The sequence below is a fragment of the Polyergus mexicanus genome, unplaced genomic scaffold (genome assembly GCF_030449975.1).
Source record: "Polyergus mexicanus isolate NDT 795.1 unplaced genomic scaffold, iyPolMexi1.0 SCAF_12, whole genome shotgun sequence".
In the NCBI taxonomy this organism is placed as follows: Eukaryota; Metazoa; Arthropoda; class Insecta; order Hymenoptera; family Formicidae; genus Polyergus; species Polyergus mexicanus.
The window spans coordinates 1,741,583-1,754,977 of NW_027223332.1; the positions used below are offsets into that span (position 1 = coordinate 1,741,583).

The 13,395-nt window shown below is 38.2% G+C and overlaps 1 protein-coding gene and 1 long non-coding RNA gene across 4 annotated transcripts in view; one reads left to right on the forward strand and one right to left on the reverse strand.

Moving 5' to 3' along the window:
• Sfl (N-deacetylase and N-sulfotransferase sfl) overlaps positions 1 to 13,395 on the forward strand; it is a 384,325-nt gene that overhangs the window by 133,509 nt on the left and 237,421 nt on the right. For all 3 annotated transcript variants that reach the window (XM_070305101.1, XM_070305099.1, XM_070305096.1), the window contains exon 2: positions 7,867 to 7,930. The gene's annotated coding sequence lies outside the window, so the exon portion shown is untranslated. The remainder of the gene's footprint in view (positions 1 to 7,866; positions 7,931 to 13,395) is intronic.
• The window catches only part of LOC138938257 (uncharacterized), a 98,381-nt gene that overhangs the window by 415 nt on the left and 84,571 nt on the right, over positions 1 to 13,395 (reverse strand). Inside the window, exon 4 of the long non-coding RNA XR_011447671.1 lies at positions 154 to 302. This is a non-coding gene — a long non-coding RNA (uncharacterized lncRNA). The remainder of the gene's footprint in view (positions 1 to 153; positions 303 to 13,395) is intronic.

The following is a 13,395-nucleotide window of genomic DNA, read 5'->3' on the forward strand; positions in this document are numbered from 1 at the left end:
TAATACATTAGGGTCGACCTAAAATTTAGCGAGTATCATAAATTTATATCGTGGCGTGCGTCGCGTAATCATTTTTTCAAACCACTAGAATCTTAATGTACTGAAGGAGATGGAGATGTAGATTGGTAGGATTGCATTTAGGAAATGACTCACCTAATAATTGACTGATGAACTGCCACTTTAAAAATCGATATTTCGCGGATTTTGAAGCAGGTCATCCTTCGTGTATACGATCGCAATGACATCAATCTTCTCATCGACACACGTGATGATTACTGAGCATTATATGATGTTCAATATATCTAAACGAAAAGCGATGCAATATGGTTATTGATCGTCAAGAGAGATTGCTCATTATTAATACATTTAATTTCCGATATACCCGGACATGCCATGTGTAATTATCGTGATGCGCTAATCAATTTAGAGCGATATTTACATTAAAATTTATGTGATAAATTACCAAAAATTGTTTAGTCATTATCGTTGTAATTTTGCAAATGCCAAGAACGATGATCTTTTAAATAACGAAAATAATTATAATCAATTTTGTCGATCTGTTTCGTAGAGGAAGTTTAATGTCGATCTAGTTTTTAATTTAATTGCGAAATAGCGATCCAAATTGAGAATATAATATATTTATGTTAAAGAGTTGGAATTTCCAATATTAATATTGTAGTTGATATCGACAAATGCGTTTGCCAATTTTATTCAATATTCGATAATATTCGTTCGTTATTATAACATCCTCAATATATGTAACTGCAATTCTATATTGAAACTTTTTTTTGGACACAATTGTGTGATTCTCCAAGTTTCCGTGAAGGAACGGCGTCGATAACCTTACACGTACAATTAACTATCCGCCCCTTATCCCTCCTCCTATTGACGATGGATGTGTTATTTATGGCGAACCAACGCGTCTCGAATCAATTGAAACGAGGAGCCGAATCGCGTCTCCGTCCGGCCATTTGCGAACGACGGGCAGGACGGCTGTTTCGGATCGAAGGGGTCGTTTCTTACGGGTTGTTAGCCCCGATCCTACGAGCCATTACAGACATTACGTTATCTCGGCGCGCTCCCGAATGTTATCGTTCGGCTTCCCACCTACACCACCCATACCAATCCGCCCTCGACTTCCGTTTACCTTGCGTCGCCTTCGTCGAACGCCTCTAATACCGTCAGGCTGTTATGCGCCACCCTAGTTAATCTCCGTTGCATGACTGCAAACTCGTCATAAAGCACGCATACTCGCATAATGCACACGCACATGCGATCCCCATATCCGGAGGTAGAAGATTTAACCGCGCTTGAGGGTAGTCGAATAAGGATGCGAAAGGTGATCTTTAGAGCAAATGCGAGGATTCGCGTCCTCGTGCGATAAAAAAGATCCTCTGCCTTGAACTCGATACATGAATCGCCAATGTTACGATATACATAGTACATATGACTGGTGGATAGTTACTCTGAAATGGATGGAACCCCAGTATCTTTTTTCTCTTTTTCCTTTTCTCTAGACAGATGTAATCTGCTGTAACCTTACTGGCGCGTTCACAGAGCGCGCCTTAGGTGAAGAGGTCGGTCTTGTGTCAATGGTCGATGAAACCATCCGCGGACGGTTTATCTGAGTAACATCCGGAGAGCTTCGCCGCTGTTCTCGATGATTTATATTACGGCGGGACCGCGTCTCGCGTATTCGTCGAGCTTTTTTGTCGTCGGTATTATGCACGATATTGTAATGCACGACGTTACTCCTGCCGGCGACGCCGAGATACCAGATTTGAATTATATCGGCTCGGTCGTTGACTGCTCCCTTGTCACGTCCTTCCTTTCCGCCGTTAAAATGGGATAAATTTCTGCTCCTGCTTGCCTAAATATCCGTTTCGCTGTCCTCTATTTCCCGCAGACAAAAATAGTTGTAACAGGAACTTGTAACCAACTAGACGCGAGTAATGTTACCCCATCATCATTACGTACAGCGTGTCCGTAAAATTTAAAATCGTTAACGATGTATTTAATGATGAGTTTTATTTGTTATATATGTTACAAGAATCCATCATGAATAATATCGGTGGCATTACATTTTTTCCGTGACATATCATGTTACATAATCCATTCAGGAAACAAGCATCGCAATAATTTCCGTTAGAAGATATATATAGGGTTTGCACATGATAGAGCTGTAACATGATTACATCACTTATGCAATTTGTGTATACGCGCTCGCAACATCATGCATGGCGTGATAATAAATTCGCGATAATTACACGATACTAACGCAAAATTATTAATTTGAGAAGTATGGGTCAAATTGCAAGCAAAATGCTTAACGACGCATATAGGTATATTTATACGCATATATTTACGTCAGTTACCGCGTTTGCGAATCATATAAATCGATACTTTATATGCGGGGACGTAATTGGAACGCGAGCAATCTGTCACCGCATGTTACCGGGACGTATGTACATCAATACTTTTCGTGACCGATGGTTGTGACGGTCGGCAATATTTGCCGCGCGCTAATATTGATCTTTTGCTATCGGGGGCTATTTGCTAGTAAATAGAAATTTTCCTCGTATTCGTCCGATACTTTACTAGGAGTGTCAACGACGTACATATCAAACGCTAATATCCTTGAGACGCCAGTTATATTGCACAATAACTCGGTACAATCTTAGAGGACATAAACTATTTCATAAGATACGACACATAGTACGATACAGCAGCCGTAACTACAATCACAGTTTCTAAATTCGATAAGATAACTTTTCGCACGAGCTGAAACATCTCCACAGAACGGCGAGTCGCGCCAAGATGTAAGAGAAAGAGACACACAAGTCGAAACTAAAATAGTTTGTTACAATGTAGAAAAATAACGTAGATAAATCATAGTTACGATCGCAGAGGGTACGTCACTTCTAACAGTTGTACAGTCACGTCAGTCGCCACGTACAAACTTCCTAGTAGCTACAACAAGTAAACTGGCGTGACTTTTATTCGCTACATACATACATACATACATACATACATATACATGCATACCAGGACGATACACAGATTGTATAAATGTACGTTTTCACAGCCGTGCAACGCCAACCTTTACGCATGTCAAGACGTCATCACTACAATCGCAACACACGTGCGGCATATCGGAAAATATTAAAAGCGTTCAGGGTATATTTTTGCGTCACATGTTGTTGCTCGATTGCTCGCGTGACAGTTGCCACACGGCTCTTTGTACGTTTCTGTAGAAAAAGAAACTCGTTATGTGGGACGCTTATATACGCGGAATATAGTCAGGGAAAGGGAGAAAGCGAGAGAGAGAGAGAGAGAGAGAGAGAGAGAGAGAGAGAGAAAGAGAGAGAGAGAAACGGTCGGTCACGCGACATAGGAAAGAGCTATCCGTTGGATGTCTTTATCTGACGCTATTAACCGCAATGTTTCCTTGCCGCTGTTAAAGAGTAAGCGGTTTCCCTGTTAATTGTCCGTCGTCTCTATGACGAAAGAAAACGCGGAAATAAGCTTTGGTCACGTAATGACCATGATTAATGCGACGCGACGTAAATTATATAAGTCGTGAGGTGTCGCAGTGAACAGTGGACACTTGCGATCAGACATGGCGCGCGTGAGACTTTAAGTAGTAGCGCACTGATATGGTCAGACAGAAGAGATACACAGCGCGCACAGAACGGTCTTAATTCAGGGATTGTGTATCTAGATGTCTTAATCTCATGTCACTACGAATTAAAGTAGACTACTACCGATTGTTAAAAAAATGTAATTGCAGGAATAACTCGCTTCGATTCAAATATAGAATGCAAATTAATATTGTCAGTAAGATGTTAAGCGGAAAGAATGACATTATAAATTAAAATACATCTATTTATGTATCAGAATAATGTTAAATATAATATTAAATATAATATTAAATATAATATTAAATTGTATTTGTTGTAAATTATATGTTAAATTGCACTAATGTATTAGCAATATATAACGTGAAATACATTCAGAGCGCAAACAAATCGGAAGATTATGATCTTTGGTATCGAGCGCGACATCAAACTATATATGAATACAAGAATATAATCATACGGAATAATATTCGGAGAAGCAACTACGCGCATATATATCAACAGCGTATTGGACTTTCATTCGATGGAATAAATATGTTCGAGGAAAATAGTTTGTCCCCGGGGAAAACCACAGACCAGTCGAGGAACAAGGGAATACCGATAATAATGTAACAGCAGCCGTGGGATGATTATTATCAAATTACAATATGAGGAATGGTGGGGGACGAGTCGGGCAGTCGTGTGTAATCACGTTGCTATTATAACTAGATGGGGGTTAGCCATAATTAGAGAGAGAGGTGCATGGATTGGTCACACGGTTAGATCAGCATCATCACGTAGAATCCAGTAGTAAAACTTGCTTGAATCCGTATGCGGGATAGATTAAATGCGATCGGTAAATAGATCGACGAAGAAACGACGGAGGGCGTGGACGATGCGATTCGCTGAGCATCCTCGTTTCCATCGACCAGAACCGCTTTCGAACGTCGAGAAACTCTACCCCTCTCTCTCTCTCTCTCTCTCTCTCTCTCCTTTCCTCTCTTTACTCTTTATTGGAACGAAGGCCGTTTAAATAAGCACGGCACTGCGATAAGGATCGCAGGTGAAATAAAATAAATTACTTCATTCGTAATGCCGAGTGGCCCTATTATCCCAAGCTGCTGCTGCTGCTAGCAGTCCACCTCACCATTATGCTCATTTTGCTATTTCTATGTGACGGAAACAGCAAAGTAGCGTCAAAGACTCGAAAGGGCTTTCTTCTTTTCATTTCTCCACACCTCGAATTTTCTTTGATCTCGAACAAAACGAATATACATATCGTCGTTTAATTAACACAGTGGCAGAGATACACGATAATGTTACGTACGACGTTTAACTAATAGAACGGTTCTCTCATGGTCCTACATAAATTTTCTGCTTCGCGCTGACGATTGTATTTTTAATTCAAACATTGCAAACATTTTAAAGTTTTCATATTCTTGTTTCAAACATATCGAAGTTTTTATATTCATGCGTTGTACGAATTTATACTGAATTTATCGAGCTTTTTTAATTTGTTCAAAAAAATACGAAAATTCTCTTCTTTCATATCCGCGATGGTTCCACAATCATATTTTTGTTCTCTATAATCTCGCGTTGCATTCACTTTTGCATCTGATATTTTGCATTTTCCATTCTCCATGCACATACACAAACACTTTACATACTGTTTATTTTTTTATAGCACGCATTCGTTAGGCTTATCGTCTCCTTCGTAATTACGCCCGTTAATGAGTTTATTTTAAAAAAACACGATATTTGCAAACGTACTATCGCGAAACTCATAATGATCGACGTAATGGTTATCCTATGCATGATGATAAAAGTTAAATGTCCGCAATGGCGTAATTGTAACACCAAATTTAACCCACTCCCTTCTTGCCCCCTGCCATCCTATTTGCACAGTATGCCGTCCGTTTTCTCGTTACTATCGGGGTGTGTACACACAAACCGAACGATGGTTAATGGAGCGGGGTAATAAAGCGGCGGGCGTTACATCGATTACAAGCCTGGAACGGAACTTTCCGCGATTCGGCAATAACTCTAAATATCGAGGTATCGATCCTTACCCAGGATTCTCCGGATTACTTCGATCCGTTTAGTACGCGGCGAGTAACGGCCACTTTCCGACACCCGGTATACGCGAAATACTCTCAACGACGTTTTCGCTAGTCTTCTTGTTCTCTTTGCTCATCTTCTCTCGCTGCTATCGCATAGATCTGTTATTTTTCGTATTTATAATTGTTTTAATCGTCTAATCATACTTGTTCAAAACGATTAATTGTGAAACAGATATTATATAATTTTTATTTATGAGTTATAAAAACGATTTGATGATATCCATTTATTTATTAATATAATAAAAATACGGGGCGATTTGAGTATTTTTTTATTGTCAGAATTAAATTAATTAAATTACAGCTAGAGAAAAAAAAAGATGCTCGAGTTTGATACACGATAATGTTCGATTTCATATTTCATTATCTGAGTTATTTTACTTGTATGCGTTTTTCTTATACTTTGGTAAAAACTTTATTTATTATATTCCTAAAAGGGGATTGTAAATTGTACTTTTATCTCAATCTTTTTATTTTTATCAATCTTAATAGTGAGGCAGGTTGCATTGTTTATTATATATTTTCCGATACATCCCGAGAAGGAAGTTAACGATGCGCTTAATTGTCGAAAGCTACAATTCGTACAATAAATCATGTTTTTATACAGGGAAACGAGAGACGAGCGAATATTTCCGGATAGCTCTGTAAATTGGGAACGTCAATCGATACTCACGAATGGCGATTCAGCGAGGTGTAATAAAATAGACACAAATCATCCAGGCGTGCGCCAATATTCGATGAAGTCGTGCAGTTGTTGAATATCCAGGAAAACTGTTTTGGAGAGTGTGCAATATTAAGAAACACAGAGAGAGAGAGAGAGAGAGAGAGAGAGAGAGAAAATCTCGATCGCGGGTCGGTCCGTCTGCCCAAGCTGCAATTGAACCGACCGAATTCATGAGTCTACTTTCATGGAAGTTTCCATGCAGCGAAGTACCTCACCAAGTTTCGTTATTAAGCTTTCAAATTCTTAGTTTGCCGCCTTCCTACTTTTTTTTTTGCGCGCTTGGCCGTTTCTTGGTAAAGTTAAATAAATATAGTTGTTGAACATGATTCACATTTTAGTAGAGTAGAAAATTTGTAAGGAGTTAAATAATGTGCATTATACGAGTGAAATATATCTTAGATTACCGCATTAGAAAAAGAATAAGAAAAAAGTTGCAAGAGAAAACTTTCCGAAGCTAGAAGAATTAGAAGATAGAAAAAGCATTATCCAAGTTCTCTTCGACAGTTTCCAAGTGGAACACATATCTTTTCTACATCGCTGTCGTCGGCCGCTGCGAGGACTTAGATCAATATCAAAACCTTTCGCGAAGGGCGAATCATCTGCCAGAATCGTCTGATTGCCGATAGGGAGTTTTACCCTCCGTGTCTAGAGAGAGCTACCAGTAGAAACCATCCTTCTCGACAGCATGACGAGAGTAGGACATTGAAAGGATGGAGAAATGGAGGTCGAAGAACGGTGATGGAAGGGCACAGATGGAGATTACCTCAAAGATACGCGACCATCATCGGCAAAAGCTTTCACTTAACGGAAATTTAGGAGGCCCTTTCATTCGTCACCTTCACACGTTTCCCTAATCGAATCGTGCGTGATGTCAAGCAACGCCAGAACGCAGGATACAAATCGAAAAGCATCGAATTTACTTTCACATCCGTGAAAGAGATGCGAAGACGCAGAGACAGGCCAAAGACCATAGTTGAAACGGGAGGGCGGCGAATCGAGTGCTTTTCTTTTAACGAGCAAGTCGAGCAGCAAAGTTCTTTTTGTCGCTATTAACTTTGCCGCGCGCGCGACCCATCGGGGAAACGGATTCATGTAAAATTCATTCGGAGTTGCCACCGGCAGCTAGGACGAAGCAAGGGCTGGGAGGAAGCAAGTTTTATGAAATTTACCCTTTCATCGTGCCGCGACGAGAGCATCGGGATATATATGGCTTTTTAATGGGTCACCTTCCATCTCGCCTTCGACATTCTCTCGAGTTTTTGGTTGCGGAGCGTGATTTATATTGAAATTCATATTGGCCGTGCGAAAGACATCGTATTTAATTTATATACATGGAAATTGTTGAAGGAATAGAAATAAAAATGAGATACGCGTGTAGAAATATATATTTTCGTTCTTTCTTTTCCAGGCTGAATTTCACGTGTGTTTGATTGCGGAAACAAGAGTCCGGCGATTACAATGGGATGAATAAGGTGAGTTGCATTTTACAAATAGAGCAGATGATTTTTTTTTACGCTTTTCTTTTTTAATTGTTAAGTTTTTTTCTGCGTACACGGATTATTCTTTCAAGATTTGTTTTTCTGCAGCGATTGGCGGATGTTTTTTTTTTCCATCCGCTTTATATATCTTTTCTTTTATTTTCTTTTCCTGTATGAAGCTTGCAATAACTTTTTAATTCTTACCACTCCGCTGACATCAGACAGTTCCGTTTCCGTCGAGCAGCACTGTACTGTTTACAGAACTCTCCGGCTAGCCATATCGCAACGTTCCACCTATTCTCTGAAGTTATGGATGGTGAACGTCTGAAATGCGTCGAGGGTGAGTGTGCGCTTCCGGCGTTACACTCGGGCAAAGGGTTGAGCGAGCAAGGAACAGTTATTGCTCGGAATTTACTGTCCACTCTTACACATAGCACGATTCCCTTTCTCGGTTACGAGAAGGAACTGCGAGAGAACCGTGACACGAAAGATACGTCTTCGAAACGATCAAAAGTTTTTCTAGTGAAATTCTCCACATTTTTATCATTTGAAGCGTGAACAAAATTCAATAATATTGAAGAGTAAAAAATATATATCGTCCCTGGAATATCGACGATCCCGAGATTAACGATAATTAACGAAAAAAATAAAAATCTGTTTGTGCAATATTTTACATTATAAAGCCGGAGTATCAATGATCGCAATTAGCTCTGGATTCTGTAATACAAAAAAAAAAAGAAATTAATTTCGCTTAAGCGGAGATCGTTTTCACGTCGCATTTTCGATCACGGCAATCTCGAAGGAACCTATTCACAAATACGCGGAATGTGGTTCCCATTACTCTGCGCACACGGTGTCAACATCGATGTAGCGTTAGTAAGATCCACCAGTAGGATGCGCAGCCACCATTTACTTGAAATGAGGGTTAGATACCTACCGGAAGTTTAGTTCACAGCCCACGTTCCTCCCGCGACGGTATTGCTCCCGAGAATATTTGCCCCAGCCGTGTTCGGCGCTTTCCGCGCTAATAAACCGTTCCTCTTGCTACCGTCGCTAATTACTCGACGAACGAGTCCCGAAGCCTTGCCCTCTTCCCTCCACGCCATATCCCATCCGTCCAAGTAACGTACATCGTTCCTTCAATCTCACACCCCTCTAAACACGAAACTACTTACTGCTTACTCCTTACCGTACGATGGATGCCGTTTGTAACAGCAAACGCTTTATTATCGGTCGGACATGAATAATGACCTTTATTTTTAGGGATCTACTCCCTGGAAAAACATGGAAATCTGTGAGAATTTTTTTGTATTTTGAGAAATCAGAGAATTCTCATGGAATTTTATTGGGGCTCAGGGAATTTTTTAAAAAATTCTCTCTTTAATAATTTTGCTTTTATATTATAAGCAATTTGCAATCTACCTCTGTTTATATATACAATGTCTTAATAAAATATTGAATATGCAGTAGAAATTTTTTATATTAATTTTTAGTGATAAAAAATGAAAATGTTATGCAAGTAAAAAATTTTTATCTTAATGAAAATATTCAGTTTCTTTTTCATTAGATTTGTAAATTTGAAACTTAAGTGGCTTTATATTTTTCCTTCGTATAAGCATTGAAAGCACTTGAAAAGCATTAGAAAAGCTTATTTTAAGGAATTGCATTAAAAAATCTTTAAAATATTCTCTTTACTTGGAATTTTGAATAAAAATACCTGAAAGATCAGGGAATTTTCAAGGAATTTTTTTACAAGATTTGAATAAGACATTCTGTTTACATTAAATCTATAAGGAGGATCTATAGGAATTTTTGTTTATACAATATATGTAATAAAAAATATACGTTATAATTATACATATGTAATAAAAAATTTGTCGTGATAAAGTGCGATTTTATAGCATAAAATCTTATAAGATTCTGATATATGATTTTCATATATAATATATAGTATATATGTCGTAAAAGTTTCGTTTTAATAAATAAAGACATAGATAAAATCTGATTGAATCTTAAAATATAGCATTAATGTTAAGACATTGGCCGGCATCGTGTCATGAGAATTTCCCGAATTTCCAGAGATCGCAATCCCTTTCGCATTACTTTCGCGTCGAGCAAACCGAAGCTCGGTTGAAACTTTCGCTCGAGTGCGACCGCGACATGGCGGATGGATAGAGTTAGCAAGAGAAATAGAATTAGAAGGCATGAGTGGAGGAGATGTTAAACTTGTATAATTACGGATGGCGAGAGGGCACTTTTAATAGTCGGTACGTCGCGCTCGTTAATATTAAATCCAGTCTTCGGCAAAGAAGATGCGTCTCAGCCAATTGTCTAGCGAAGTATCAAGGATGCAAACTTGCACGAGAATGGACGACGAACTCTTCGCCGGATGCTCGTTGACATAATCTTTGCATTTGACAGCTCGCTCTGACAAAGGATGCTAAGAGATTGTGTCATCGCGTCGTTTGAACTCCGAACTTTATTCAAACTTTAGAAGCGCACAAAGCACAAGGATAGGGTGGAAGCAAATCAGAAAAAGGAAAAAGCGCGGAAAGAAAAATTCCTCGGCCACCAGTCGTGAGGGCGGCTAAGTTATTAACGTTCCGATCTTTCGAATCACCTGAGGGCTTTGAGCACTTCGTTCCGGCGAAAGATTGTTCAAACTTGAAACGTCTAGCCGTCTTCCGTGCTTGTCTTCGATGACATCGACGGCGGTTTCTCAGGATATTTCCCGTGGATGACCCTGTATTCGCGCCCGTGTAGACGTTCGTCTCGTATTCCCAGAGGGTTTAATTAAGAGAACGTTGTCGGTGCCTCGTCGTCGTTGATCAATAGCTCAAGGGGTGCCGTCACCTTCTCTGTTTCGCGTCCGTTTATCCCGATTTCTCGTTTCCTTCGCGGTCCGATGAAGAAGGGAGGAGTTGGGGAAAGGGGTGGTTACGTATCTCGATCTATCCAACCGACCATCTTTCCCCCACCCAACTGGCTTCGATTTCTGTCGCTAATACTCGACAGGTTCTTTGATGTCGAGGACTAGAAGACACTATCATCGCGTCGTCATGGTTACCTATGGCACTTGAGCGAAGGAGATCTCTTAGCTTCCTCTTTCTACGAGAAATTAAGCGGTCCACTTTTACTTGATCGGGAAATTGAGCAAGTATTCTTGTCAATAATGCGTATTGCATCGTGTGCTTTACTTTACTTGCTCTTAACGTGAAAGAAATTATACGCCTCGACTAATTGAAGAACGAGTCCGTTTAATTGAAAAGACGACAAGATGATAATGTGTCTATGAGATAATAAAGAATAAAATGCGAAAATTATGTATCGTAATTTACAGCAAGTTCCTTCAATTATTAATTAAGCATATTTATCGATAAAAAGATCGCATTAAATTAAACGTATCTCATATTTTCGAATAAAAAGTCTGTTCAAATGCTTATAAACCAGAAAACAAAGCGAATACATTTTATCGATATTATTATAGTATATAAAATCGAAATATTTCCTGCGGCCATTTTTGCATAACGCCTACGTTTGTGCTAAAGCTAATAAATCGCAGTGATCACAGATACCTCTTTTCTTCACCCGTTTTAATGACAGTTGGGATTGGCAGCCCGAAGCCAATATCGATACCGATATCCTTCTCTAGTATCGAATACTTGAGAGTGTTGTTTTAACAGAAGCAGCTTCGAACGAATATCCTCTTACATTTCCTATATGGAACGATAGAGATGAGATGAAAAATACCATATATATTCTCCTTTATTCACGAATTGAATAACTCTTGCGATCATATTTTTATTTATACAACATGTATGAATATATTTAAAAACTAGAAATAATTACGCACATATAACGTTTAGTGCTGTAAAGTAAATATGCAAAACTTTCGTGAAATTGCCCGACACATGTGAATTTAGAGAAGGTGTGTGAGGGATATAAGGGATTTCGCGGAATTCATTATGATAACATACACTTCGCCTTTCCTTGTATAGGATTAAATCTGCGACAAGCGATTTCTGCGTTACACCGCTTAACACGCAAATTCAATTTTAACAAATTTATCCTAAACCAAATGATGTGGTACCCCGACTAAAGTAATCTATTTATAAAGTTTGAACCGTTCCTTGAGACTCAATTAATAAGGGAATTAATTCACCGTTCATGATAGAGCGTATTTACGAAACAATGAGAAACATTAAAGCGATAATAGGCTAAAAAAAAGTCGTACGATGGATCTATTTTAGATTAATAAAAGTTTTTAATTCATAATTTTTATCGTTTTTTTTTTTTTTTCTTAAATACATATCAGAAACTTATTTCAAACGTCTTAAAAAATCATAAATATATTTTCAATTTACGAATAGACAAAAATTTATTTCATTGACTGCTCACGAATGGTTTTCGATCAGATTATCTCAGTAAAAGAATTTGAATCGTTCCTGTATTTGAGACTCAATTAATAATGGATTTAATGCATCGTTCATGATTGAGCGTATTTACGAAACAATATTTAAAATGAAAGAATAGGCTATGCAAAAAAGTTGCACGATGGATCTATTCCAAATTAACAAAAGTTTTTTTATTTATTTTCAATTTTTTTATTGTTTTTTTTTTTTTTTAAGTATATATGTGAAACTTATTTTAAACGTTTCAAAAAATCATGAATATCTTTTTAACTTACAAAGCGACAGAAATTTATTTTATTGACCGCACGAATGAGCATCGATCAGATTATCTCTCAGTGTGAAGGCATTTGAATGAATTCTAAGAATAGCGTTAGATACGCGGCTTGTAACATAGTTTATAAATTGTTGGTACACAGCAGATTGCAACGTCCTAAACCACTTAACTACGTCCGGCGTGCAGCGGCGGTTAAACGTGCATCAAAAACGTTCTCGCGCAGCCGAAACTTTCGAAACGCTGCTAAATCGCGGTACTTTCGAAATTCCTGGCATCAATGTTCGTCCTTGAATTCGGGATTAGTACGGGCGCGTGAACGAGAGCGGCGATGCTATTTTTGCCGGACTTTAATCTACATGAAAAGGAAAGAGTCGCGGATAATTTGCGACTTATTGCGAGGACAGTAAAATTCAACATGAAATTGGCGAGATTAGTTTTCAATAAATAATAAAAGCTGTATGTTTCGATATTCTTCCTTTCACATATTTTCCATATATACGTATAAAATTGAGAGATAAATATATTTATAGATTTAATCGCTGATTAATCGTTGCTATCAAATGTAACATGGCAAGAATAAATTTTGTTCAATATTAAATTTATGTAATTAATTACTCTCAAATGTCTATATCAAATTAATATAATTTTAATGGAATATGTGATATGTGATATATGAATTCCGTTAAAATTAAAAAAAAAAAAAAGATGTTAAGTATTAGCTGATGTGTTTTATGATTAATTTGTGATTCGTTGACAGTTAAGAGATGATTACG